Source organism: Raphanus sativus, unplaced genomic scaffold (genome assembly GCF_000801105.2).
Source record: "Raphanus sativus cultivar WK10039 unplaced genomic scaffold, ASM80110v3 Scaffold1860, whole genome shotgun sequence".
NCBI classification, from domain to species: Eukaryota; Viridiplantae; Streptophyta; class Magnoliopsida; order Brassicales; family Brassicaceae; genus Raphanus; species Raphanus sativus.
The window spans coordinates 1-12,561 of NW_026617169.1; the positions used below are offsets into that span (position 1 = coordinate 1).

General features: G+C 43.1%; 1 non-coding gene across 1 annotated transcript; it reads right to left on the bottom strand.

Annotated features, from left to right (window-relative positions):
• Positions 1 to 11,629: 11,629 nt before the first annotated feature.
• Positions 11,630 to 11,736, bottom strand: LOC130504878 (small nucleolar RNA R71). The gene has a single exon (XR_008941450.1). It is a non-coding gene; the product is annotated as a small nucleolar RNA R71 (small nucleolar RNA).
• Between the last annotated feature and the right edge of the window lie 825 nt (positions 11,737 to 12,561).

Consider the following 12,561-nt stretch of genomic DNA (forward strand, 5'->3'; position numbering starts at 1 on the left):
GGTGATAGTGACTGATCAACATCCTCTCTCTTGCTTAACCAAAACATGTGAGTTTCTTGTGTCTTTAGCTTCCAACGGCTCTCTCTTTATTCAAACTCGCCAGAGCTTCTAGTTACTTCAAGCACATACTTAGGCAATGTCTCATTCAGTTCCTTGCCTCCAAGCTAAGCTAGGTTGTGATTGCACACTTGTACGGATGGACTGATTTGCTTGATCCGGAATGCCTTGTTTCACCTTCCCTATTTTTATTCTTCATGTCACCATTTATTCTCCTCTTTATTGCTTCATGTCAACACTCCCCCTCAAGCTTGACCATATGAAATTGATCAAGCTTGGAAACCATGAAGCATTCCCTCATTAAAACCTTTACTTGGAAAAACCACTTGGGATAAAAACCAAGCAAAGGAAAAAGAGTAGAACACTTCAAGGCAAGGGGATCAGTGACAAGTGAGGTCTATGAGTCCAAGCTTAGGATGAATGAACTCACAAACCTTGCTGCTGGCTGCCTTGGTGAAGATGTCAGCTAGTTGATCTTCACTTCTAGTGTAGCATGGAAGGATCACTTGCTGCTCCACTGCTTGTCTCACCTTGTGGCAGTCTACTTCTATGTGCTTTGTCCTCTCATGGAAGACTGAGTTGGATGCAATGTGTATTGCAGCCTGGTTGTCACAATGCATAGTCATTGGAGTGTTGATCTCGATCCCCAAGTCTTTTAGCAGTCCCTTGATCCATATCAGCTCACTTGTAAGCTTCCTCATTGATCTATATTCTGCCTCAGCACTTGAGCATGACACCACCTTCTGCTTCTTGCTCTTCCATGTGACCAGATTCCCTCCAATAAAGGTACAATAGCCAGTGGTTGATCTCCTATCAACTCTGTCTCCAGCCCAATCAGCATCACAATACCCAACTACTTCAGTGCTCTTGTTACATGCCATCCATACTCCTTGGCCAGGCGCCTCTCTTAAGTACCTTAAGATCCTCTCCACCATGTTCCAGTGATGCACCTTAGGAGATCCCATGTGCTGGCTTACTTGATTCACAGCAAAGCACAGATCAGGTCTGGTGATGGTTAGATAGATAAGCTTGCCCACCATTCTTCTATACTTCTTGACATCTTTGAATGGAGTAGCTTCATACTCCCCTCTCGCAGTACCTTGTAGCCTTCTTCCAATGGTGTTTTTGGCTTGTCTACCTCCAAGGTTTCCTGCCTCATTTAAAATGTCAAGTGTGTACTTCCTTTGAGATAAGAAGAGCCCCTCTTTAGAGCGGCATATTTCAATCCCAAGGAAGTACTTCAATTCTCCCAAATCTTTAATATCAAATGCACTTTTAAGAAAGGATTTAGTTGAGAGGATACCTTCCTTGTTGCTACCAGTGATGATAATGTCATCAACATACACTAGAATCACAAACAATACCTTGCTTGCTGGTTAGAGTGAAGAGAGTGTGGTCAGCCTCGGATTTTACAAATCCTTTCCCATTGAGAGTGGTGCTGAGCTTGTGATACCAGGCTCTTGGAGATTGCTTCAAGCCATAGATAGCCTTCTTTAGCCTCAAAACATTCCCTGGTTTCACCATATCTTCTAGGCCAGGAGGTGGTCTCATATACACTTCATCCTCCAATTCTCCTTGTAAGAAAGCATTCTTCACATCCATCTGCCATAGATCCCACTCAAGTTGACAGCAAGTGATAGAACAACTCTTATGGTATGCAGCTTGGCCACTGGTGCAAATGTATCTAGATAGTCTTCACCATACACTTGAGTGTATCCCTTGCAACTAGTCTTGTTTTCCTCCTTTCTGGCTTTCCATTAGCTCCATACTTGATGGTAAACAAGAGGCGACTTGTCACTGCCTTCTTGCCCTTTGGAAGTTCAGTTTCAAACCATGTATCATTCCTGATCATGGCTCCCATTTCATCACCAACAGACTCTCCCCATTCTTCATGTAGCATAGCCTCTTCATAGGTCTTTGGGATGTACTCCTGATCAAGTTCACTGATGAAAACTTGATGTTCTTGTGGGTACTGCGCAAGGGAACATACTGCACTCACTGGATGTGCCACAGCTTCAGCATTAAAATACACCCTTGTGTTCTTCCAATCTGAGGCTGGTCTCCTGGTTCTTGTACTTCTTCTCAAGGGCTGTATCTGATCAGTTCCATTGTTGTCACTCGGCTCTCCTTGTTGGATTTCAGTAGCTGCTTGTGGTTGTACTCCTATCTCATCTTGATCATGAGACACTACTGAGTTCTCTTCAGGTTGAGCTGGCGCATGCTGATCACTTTCCATTGCCCCCCTCATGATCAAGGTGAGATACTCCATCTTCTTCTACTGTATCCTCAGCAGCTTGTGTGGAGGTCTCCCTGACCTTCTCTGGTATCTTTGGTAGATTGATACCAAGTCTTTCCATAATCACTCTAAGGTTGTTAGCTCTGTCAGTGGCTGATTGAGAAAGATCCTTGAGCTCATCCCAACTCTTCTCATCATAATAGCCTTGTGACTCCATGAACTTAACATCCCTTGACACCAGAACCCTCCTTGTCTCTGGTACATAACATTTGTAACCCTTCTGATGTGTTGAATAACCAATAAACATTGCCTTTCTGCTCTTAGCCTCTAACTTGTTCCTGAGCTCTCCTGGAATCAAAACAAAGCACACACACCCAAACACACGCAAATGATCTATGGATGATTTGGTTTTGTTCAGTACCTCATAAGGGGTGGCGTTGAGAAGGACTCTTGTGGGTGTGCGGTTGATGAGATAGGCAGCAGTAACCACTGCATCTCCCCAAAACCTCTTAGGCACGTTTGAGTGAAACATCATGCTCCTGGCCACTTCCATCAAGTGCCTATTCTTCCTCTCTGCCACACCATTTTGTTGAGGTGTGTAAGGGCAACTGGTTTGATGGATGATTCCTTGCGAGGCAAGATGTGTTTTGAAGGCTGTACTAGTGTTTCACCACCATTATCTGATCTAAGAATTTTAATCTTGACATTAAAATGGTTAGTGACATAGTTCTGAAAGTTTTTAAAAGCTTCTAGCACCCTATCTTTTGATTGCAACAAAGTTATCCAAGTGTACTTAGACTTTTCATCTATAAATGTCACAAAGTATTTATGTTGCTCTCTAGATGCACATGGGGCAGTCCACACATCAGAATGGATTAAATCAAAGCAATTATCATAGATGGTCATTGATTTAGGAAACACATTTCTACAATGTTTTCCTAAGATACAAGCCTCACAATCACTTTTAAAAGAAATACTAGGCAACAGGATGTTCAAGGCAGTAGAGTGAGGATGTCCTAATCTAGCATGCCATATTACATCTTTCGGGAATTCAGAAACAGAATTGAAATAACAAGATAAATCAGAAGCTGGTCTTGTGTCCTCAAGCAAGTACAAGTCTCCCTTGGTAACACCTTTGCCAAGCAACTTACTAGAATCAAATCCTGAAAAGAAACACTGTTAGGCCTGAAAGTAACTTGACAATTTAAATCATTAGTCACTCTCTTAACAGATAGCAAGTTTGAAGCAAATGTGGGCATATAAAAAGCTTTAGACACTTTGTCAAACAGTTTGAGATCACCCACACCTTTTATTGGGAATTTATCTCCATTGGCTATCATCACATTTCCTAAGGCTGGTTCAATGTTTTTAATCAAGCTTAAATCACTAATCATATGGTGGGAAGCACCAGAGTCTATAATTAATGGTTTAGCTGATTTAAAAACATTCATAGAACTACCAACAGTGTGACAAGCACTAAGAGAAGTACCAAGGGTTTTAGATATACCAGATTCTTTTAAGGCTTTGATGAAAGCATCTAAGTCAGACTTCTTGATGGTTTCATCCAGGTTGGCCCTTGGTGTTGCATACACTGATGTGGAGGTCATAGCACTTCCCACGCCATTGCTGCTTGTTCCCATGGAGTGTGGTGTGGTTGGTTCAGTCCCATCAGCTGAGAAGTTTGCTCTAGCATCCTGGAACTGAGGGCGAGTCTCTTTGAACTTGTTTGGCTTCAAATGTGGGTGGAGGATCCAGCACTTGTCCTTGATATGACCCTTCTTCTTGCAGTGGTCACAGATCAAGACTTTCCTCTCTTCTTGCTTGTAAGCCTTGTTTGCGACAGCTTCTTCAGCTTGGTGAGCCATGTTGAGGTCTCCTTTGTTTCCAAATAGACCAACTGAGCCCTCTTCCTTCTGGATTTGAGCACACACTTCATCCAGGTCAGGTAGCTTGTCAGATCTCAAGATGTGCTTAATCAGGCTTCCATATGAAGAGTTGAGAGTGAGCAGCAGTCCAAACACTTTGTCCTCTTCACGCCTGGTTAGGAGAGTGGTAGGATCAGTTGTGTGTGGTCTAAGCAGCTCCATCTCTGCCCAAAGGGACCTGAACTTGCCAAAGTGAGGCTGAAACTCCACATCTCCTTGGTTGAGAGCATTGATGGCTCTTTTCACTTCAAATACCCTAGTAAGGTTGGAGATGTTTCCATAAACCTTATAAGAGTATCCCACAGCTGCTTGGTAGTCTCACAGTATGAGTAGGACTCCATGATTGCTGGCTCAAGAGAGCTGAGAAGGGCTGTGAAAACCATGAGGTCTTCTTGACTCCATTTTTCTTCATCAGCTACCACCTCCTCTTCTTTCCCATCTTTGCCTTGGATGGTTTTGGAGCTGCTTCTGTTATAGCATACTTCCATAAACCTCTTCCACAAGAGCTCTCTTCACCATCCTGGCCCAAAAGAGATAATTAATCCCTTTTAAGGTCACAGGTATGTTGAGATGCTTGTTGTTGTTGTTGTTGTTGTCTTCCATTTTTCTTCAAACCGCCAAGAACAAATCAAGAACAGGAGAGAGAATGTTTGGAAACAGAGAATAGAAATCAAAGAACAGAGTATTGCGGAAGTGAGAATAGGTTTCAAGAGCTTTGATGCTCTGATACCATGAGATTTTGTATGAATTAAGAGAGTAATATTGGTTAGAACTGAAGAATCAAAGAGAGAAAGATGAGCAAGATCCGAGAGAGAGAGAGAGAGAGAGAGAGAGAGAGAGAGAGAGAGATGTGTTGCGCAAGAAGAATAAAGAAGTGAGGAAATGAATTCCTTGATCTCATTCAACATCAGATACATCCAATAAATAGGGAAACAACTTACAATCAGACAAACACACAAATAATAAACTAAGTGAAATCTTGTGAGAATTAAGAGAGTAATCAAAGAGAAACAAGAACAAGATCCGAGAGAGAGAGAGAGAGAGAGAGTTGCGCAAGAGTGAAAAGAAATGAGGAAATTATATTCCTTACTTGATTTGGTTTGTGATACATGAGTATATAAAGAGAGACAAAAGAGCTAAAATATCTAGGGAAATATTAAACAAAGAATCCCACAGAAATACTAAACTAATCTACTCTTGGACTGATATGTGCAGATTGATCAGGCTGATAATGACAGCTCCTAACGGTTGGGAGAAGCTCAGAATCCTTAAGTAGACCCGTGACCTTGCTACTAAACTCTTCCCTTCTTCCCTTTGTCGATTACACTTGGTCTCCTTGTGCATTGCTTCATTTAAATCAGACTCTTCTCATATCTTGCACTCCAAGATAGGTTATACTTGTACGGATAGCCTTGCATCTCAAGGCAAATTGATTCTTTGCTTCATCTGATCACCTAGACTTCTTCTTGCTTCTGATTGTATTCTCATGCGCATACTCATCCATTTATTGCTTCATGTCAACACTCCCCCTCAAGCTTGAACATATGGATTGATCAAGCTTGGAAACCATGAAGCATTCCCTCATTAAAACCTTTACTTGGAAAAACCACTTGGGATAAAAACCAAGCAAAGGAAAAAGAGTAGAACACTTCAAGGCAAGGGGATCAGTGACAAGTGAGGTCTATGAGTCCAAGATTAGGATGAAATGAACTCACAAACCTTGCTGCTTGCTGCCTTGGTGAAGATGTCAGCTAGTTGATCCTCACTCCTAGTATAGCATGGAAGTATCACTAGCTGCTCCACTGCTTGCCTTACTTTGTGGCAGTCCACTTCTATATGCTTAGTCCTCTCATGGAAGACTGAGTTGCTTGCGATGTGTATTGCTGCTTGGTTGTCACAATGCATGGTCATTGGTGTACTGATCTCAATGCCCAAGTCCTTGAGTAGACCTTTGATCCATATCAGCTCACTGGTAAGTTTCCTCATTGCTCTATATTCTGCTTCAGCACTTGAACAAGATACCACCTTTTGCTTCTTGCTCTTCCATGTGACCAGATTCCCTCCAATGAATGTGCAATAACCTGTGGTTGATCTTCTATCTACTCTGTCTCCAGCCCAATCAGCATCACAATACCCCACAACTTCAGTGCTCTTGTTACACGCCATCCAAACTCCTTGACCTGGCGCCTCTCTTAAGTATCCCAAGATCCTCTCTACCATGTTCCAATGATGCACCTTAGGAGCTCCCATGTGTTGACTCACTTGGTTAACAGCAAAGCACACATCTGGTCTGGTAATGGTCAAATAGATGAGCTTGCCCACCATTCTTCTATACTTCTTGACATCTTGAAATGGAGTAGCTTCATACTCCCCCTCTCGCAGCACCTTGTAGCCTTCTTCCAATGGTGTTTTGGCCTGTCTACTTCCAATGGTTCCTGCCTCATTCAAGATATCAAGTGTGTACTTCCTTTGAGAAATGAACAGCCCCTCTTTAGAGCGCAAAATTCAATCCCTAGGAAGTACTTTAACTCTCCCAAATCCTTAATATCAAAAGTAGATTTTAGAAAAGATTTAGTTGAGATGATACCTTCCTTGTTGCTACCAGTGATGATTATGTCATCAACATATACCAGTATGACTATGATACCTTCCTTGCTGGTGAGAGTGAAGAGAGAATGGTCTGCTTGAGACTTCACAAAGCCCCTTCCATTCAATGTTGAGCTTAGCTTGTGGTACCATGCTCTTGGAGATTGTTTCAATCCATAGATGGCCTTCCTGAGTCTAAGTACATTTCCTGGTTTCACCATGTCTTCAAGGCCAGACGGAGGTCTCATGTATACTTCATCATCTAACTCTCCTTGAAGAAATGCATTCTTCACATCCATTTGCCACAAGTCCCATTCCAAGTTGACCGCAAGGGAGAGTAGAATTCTTATGGTGTGCAGTTTTGCCACTGGAGCAAATGTATCCAAGTAATCTTCACCATAAACTTGAGTGTAGCCTCTTGCCACCAGTCTGGTTTTCTTCCTCTCTGGCTTTCCATTGGCTCCATACTTGATTGTGAAGAGAAGCCTGCTTGTCACTGCTTTCTTCCCTTTGGGAAGCTCACTTTCAAAGTATGTTTCATTCTTTTCCATAGCTCCCATCTCATCTCCAACAGATGCTCTCCACTCCTCATCTTGTATGGCTTCCTCATATGTCTTTGGAATCCATTCTTGATCCAATTCAGTGATGAAAGCTTGATGTTCTGCTGGATAGTGAGCTAGTGAGCATACTGCACTAATGGGATGTACCACAGCTTTGGCATTGAAGTAGACCCTTGTGTTGATCCAATCTGAGGCTGGTCTCCTGTTCCTTGTACTCCTTCTCAAGGGTTGTATCTGATCAGCTTGATTGTTGTCACTTGGTTCCTCATGAGGTTCAGTGACTGCTTGTGGTTGTGATCCCATCTCTTCTTGATCATGAGATTCTCCTGAGTTCTCTTCAGGCTGTGCTTGCGCAGATTGATCATCTCCATGGCCCCCTTCATGATCATGATGAGATACTCCAACTTCTTCTACTACTTCTTCAGCAGCCCGAGTGGAGGTCTCCCTAACCTTTTCTGGTTCCTTTGGTAGACTGATGCCAAGTCTCTCCATAATGATCCTCAGGTTGTTAGCTCTATCAGTGGCTGATTGAGAAAGATCCTTGAGTGCATCCCAACTCTTCTCATCATAGTAGCCTGTTGATTCCATGAACTTAACATCCCTTGATACCAGAACTCTTCTAGTCTCTGGTACATAGCATTTGTAACCCTTCTGGTGAGTTGAATACCCAATGAACATTGCCTTTCTACTCTTGGCCTCCAGCTTGTTTCTAGACTCTCCTGGAATCAAAACAAAACACACACACCCAAACACACGCAAGTGATCTATGGATGATTTAGTTTTGTTCAATACCTCATATGGAGTGGCATTGTGAAGAACTCTTGTTGGCGTGCGGTTGATGAGATAAGCAGCAGTAACCACTGCATCTCCCCAAAACCTCTTAGGCACATTGGAGTGAAACATCATGCTCCTGGCCACTTCCATCAAGTGTCTATTCTTTCTTTCTGCCACACCATTTTGTTGAGGTGTGTAAGGACAGCTGGTTTGATGTATGATTCCGTGTGAAGCTAAGTGTTGTTTGAAGGCTGTGCTAGTGTATTCACCACCATTATCTGATCTAAGAATTTTAGTCTTGACATTGAAATGGTTAGTGACATAATTCTGAAAATTTTAAAGGCTTCTAGCACCCTATCCTTTGATTGCAGCAGAGTGATCCAAGTATACTTAGACTTTTCATCTATAAAAGTCACAAAATACTTATGTTGTTCTCTAGATGCACATGGGGCAGTCCATACATCAGAATGGATTAAATCAAAGCAATTATCATAGATGGTCATTGATTTAGGAAACACATTTCTACAATGTTTTCCTAATATACAAGCCTCACAATCACTTTTAAAAGAAATACTAGGCAACAGGATGTTCAAAGCATGAGAATGAGGATGTCCTAATCTAGCATGCCATATTACATCTTTAGGGAATTCAGAAACAAAATTAAAATAGCAAGATAAATCAGAAGCTGGTCTTGTGTCCTCAAGCAAGTACAAGTCTCCCTTGGTAACACCTTTGCCAAGCAACTTACTAGAATCAATATCCTGAAAATACACATTGTTAGGCCTGAAAGTAACTTGACAATTCAAATCATTAGTCACTCTTTTAACTGACAGCAAGTTAGATGCAAAAGTGGGCATATAAAAGGCTTTAGACACTTTGTCAAACAGTTTGAGATCACCTACTCCTTCTATTGGAATTTTATCTCCATTGGCTATCATCACATTTCCTAAGGCAGGTTCAATGTTTTTAATCAAGCTTAAATCACTAATCATATGGTGTGATGCACCAGAATCAATAATTAGAGGTTTAGCAGTTTAAAAAACACTCATAGAACTACCAACAATGTGAGATGCACTAAGAGAAGTACCAAGAGTTTTAGGTATACCAGATTCTTTTAAGGCCTTGATGAGTGCACTTAAGTCAGACTTTGTGATGATCTCATCTAGGTTGGCCCTTGGTGTAGCATACACTGATGCAGAGGTCATGGCACTCCCCACGCCACTGCTGCTTGCTCCCATAGGGTGTGGTGTGGTTGGCTCTGCTCCCTCAGTTGAGAGGTTGGCTCTTGCATCCTGGTGCTGGGGGCGAGTCTCTCTGAACTTGTTTGGCTTCAAGTGAGGGTGGAGGAGCCAGCACTTGTCCTTTAGGTGACCTCTCTTCTTGCAATGGCCACAGATCAAGGCTTTCTTCTCCTCTTGCTTGTATGCCTTGTTGGCCACAGCTTCTTCAGCTTGGTGTGCCATGTTTAGGTCTCCTTGTTACCAAATAAGCCCACTGATCCTTCCTCCTTCTGGATTTGAGCACATACTTCATCCAGGTCAGGGAGCTTGTCAGATCTCAGATGTGCTTAATCAAGCTCCCATAAGATGGGCTGAGAGTGAGTGATATATGGTGTTTTTCACATCATTGTACATATGTTTTCATTTGTTTCAAGTCACTAATTCGTGTCAGTCTAGTCCTTTTTGACCTTTTACAGGTCTGGAGTTAGCAGAAGAAAGAAGAGAAGGTGCCTGATGAAAAGAAGTCCTTTTGGAGCATTCCTGCGGAGAACACTCAAGAGAACAGTCCCGAGGCTGTTCTCTCTCAAGCGGAACAAGCAGACGGAGTGATCCGGTGATTGTTCCAGACAAATATGGAAACTCCTATTTCGGGAATTGAAGCCCTGTTGCCCTAATCTCTTTCCTTCTGATTGGCGCCTCCATATAAAACGCCACCTATCTATTTTCTATTTTTCTACGCTAGTTTTTACAAGAGAACACTGAGTATTGCGATCTGCAACTTGTAAGGGAGAAGAATCCATCCTCTCATAGAGAAGATCATCTGAACCCTATTGTTTCATACTCTGTTCTTATGCAATTTTATTCAGGATTTATGTCTTTGTTTATGTGCATCATGATCGAGTAGTGACCTTGCTCGCCTAGGGTTTTTAGGGTGTTGAGACATGAGCTAAACATAGATAAGCGATCCATAACTGTTCTTCATTCATACTGTTCTTACTGCTTTCATTAAACTGATCACTTGATGTTAGATCACTAGTTCATCACTAGTTAACCGCTTAGGATGATAACTTGACATGTATTGAATGAGCTTAGTATCCCTAATCAGCGAAAGTAGATATTAGGGTGGTAAGTGAACTGATCGGACCTGTTCTCTAAAGCTTGCAATCGATTCTCATCCCAACGACAGTTAGGTGGTGAGATCGATCTGCAAAGCGATCACTACCACGACAGTGGAGTGTTCCAGCTGAGTGATCCGAGTTCTAGAAAGCACTTCATCGCGCTTGAATAATTGTTTGGCTCCAATTCAACACCCAATGAAATACCCTAGGCTAGCTCTTGTTTAATTGAATCAATCTCGTGTTTATTTTGCTTGTTTGCTATCGCCTATTTCAACCAAATCATATCTTCTTCTTAGCTTGATTCTGAAACTTATAGAACTAGAGTGTAGACTGGTCCTCTGGATTTGAATCTCAAGTACTACAATTGCAACTGTTAACTTGGCAGTAGCAAGGATTCATTTTTAGTGTATCAAGTTTTGGCGCCGTTGCGACGGGGACCAGATTTTTTACCTCTAATTTTCGGTTTCATATCTAGTCTAAGATATCTAACTCGTGTTATTTTCTTTGTTTCAGCTGATGATCCAGGTGCATGACCAGTAGACATACTCGGAGCAACGCACAAGGGCCATTGCATCAGCTTTCTAACGAGGAACTAGCGAGATTGGAACGACAGAACCGTCAACAGCCGAGATCAACGAACACCGACATGGGTGATCATCCAGATGATCTCACTGCTGCGTTTGCACTCATGCAACAGCAGATGCAGCAGATGCAGCAGACGATCCAAGCGCAGCAAGCTGCTGCCGAGCAAGCTGCTCTGAATGCTGCGAACCAACAGGAGGGAGTGGTCCAGATCGGCCAGAGAAACTTACTGCGTAATCTGCCCGCTACGCGATCTGCCATAACCCCTCCACCGTGCACAAGGCAAGACTTCGAGATCAAGCCAGCCTTGATAAGTCTAGTGCAAAGGAAGATCTTCAATGGGCTTCCTGCTGAGATACCGATGGACCACATCGAGCACTTTGAGAAGATGTGTGGTTTCACTAAAGCGAATGGAGTACCACCCGATTACATCAAGTGTACTCTGTTCCCTTTCTCTCTTGATGGGAAAGCTGCTCGCTGGCTTGATTCACTACCCACCGGATCACTCACCACTTGGGAACAAGTCCGAGAGGCTTTCTTAAGCCACTTCTACACGAAATCGAAGACGGCAGCTCTGAGACAGAAGATCGTGACCTTCAAACAGCTGGTAGACGAGCCGTTCTGTGATGCTTGGGAGCGATTCAATGTCTACCGCAGAGAATGCCCACATCACGGTTTTGAGGAAGACTATCTGCTGGGAGTGTTCTACGATGGAGTAGGCTGGGAGTACAGGAACGCTTTGAACTCAGCCAGTAAAGGAGATTTCATGACTCAGTCCACTCAAGGTGCATTCGAGTTGATTGAGAACATGGCCTCAAGCTCAGCTGACAATAACCGCGAGACTGATCGCACTCAGAAGGTGAAGAGCATCGACAACAGCAAGATTGATGAGCTCTCTGCCAAGGTCGACCAGCTGATCAAGAGTAACCAGAACCAGGTCTTCATCATGGAAGAATCCCCACAGGATAAAGCTACCGCAGAAGGCACATCAGAGGCAGATCAGTCGGCTGAGGATCAGCATGAAGTGAGCTATGTGAATGGGCAAGGATGGCAGTTCAAGAACTATCACCCGAACCCTAACGTGAGGAACAATCCCCACCTGTTCAATGCCCCTAAACCAGACGATAAGGCTCAAGGGAACCAGGGTCAGAACAGTGGATACCAAAGGCCTTATGGCAATCAGGGAAGAACCTTTGTCCTTAACCCAGCTCAGAATGCTCAGTTCCACAGCCAGAAACAGCCGGTTAATCAGCAAGCTGCACAACCGACTCAGACTGCTCCGCATGATGACATGAAGAGTCTCGCCAATATGATGAGCCAGCTGCTCCAAGGACAGCAGATCCAAGGGAAAGCACTGAACCAGGTCACAAACGACATCAACACCAGGATGAATCATATGTTCAATGACCTGAGTGTGAAGTATGACAATGTCTCAAGCCATATGAGACAGATGGATATTCAGATTGCTCAAACTGCTGAGAACGTGAAGAGACAGCAAGGAAC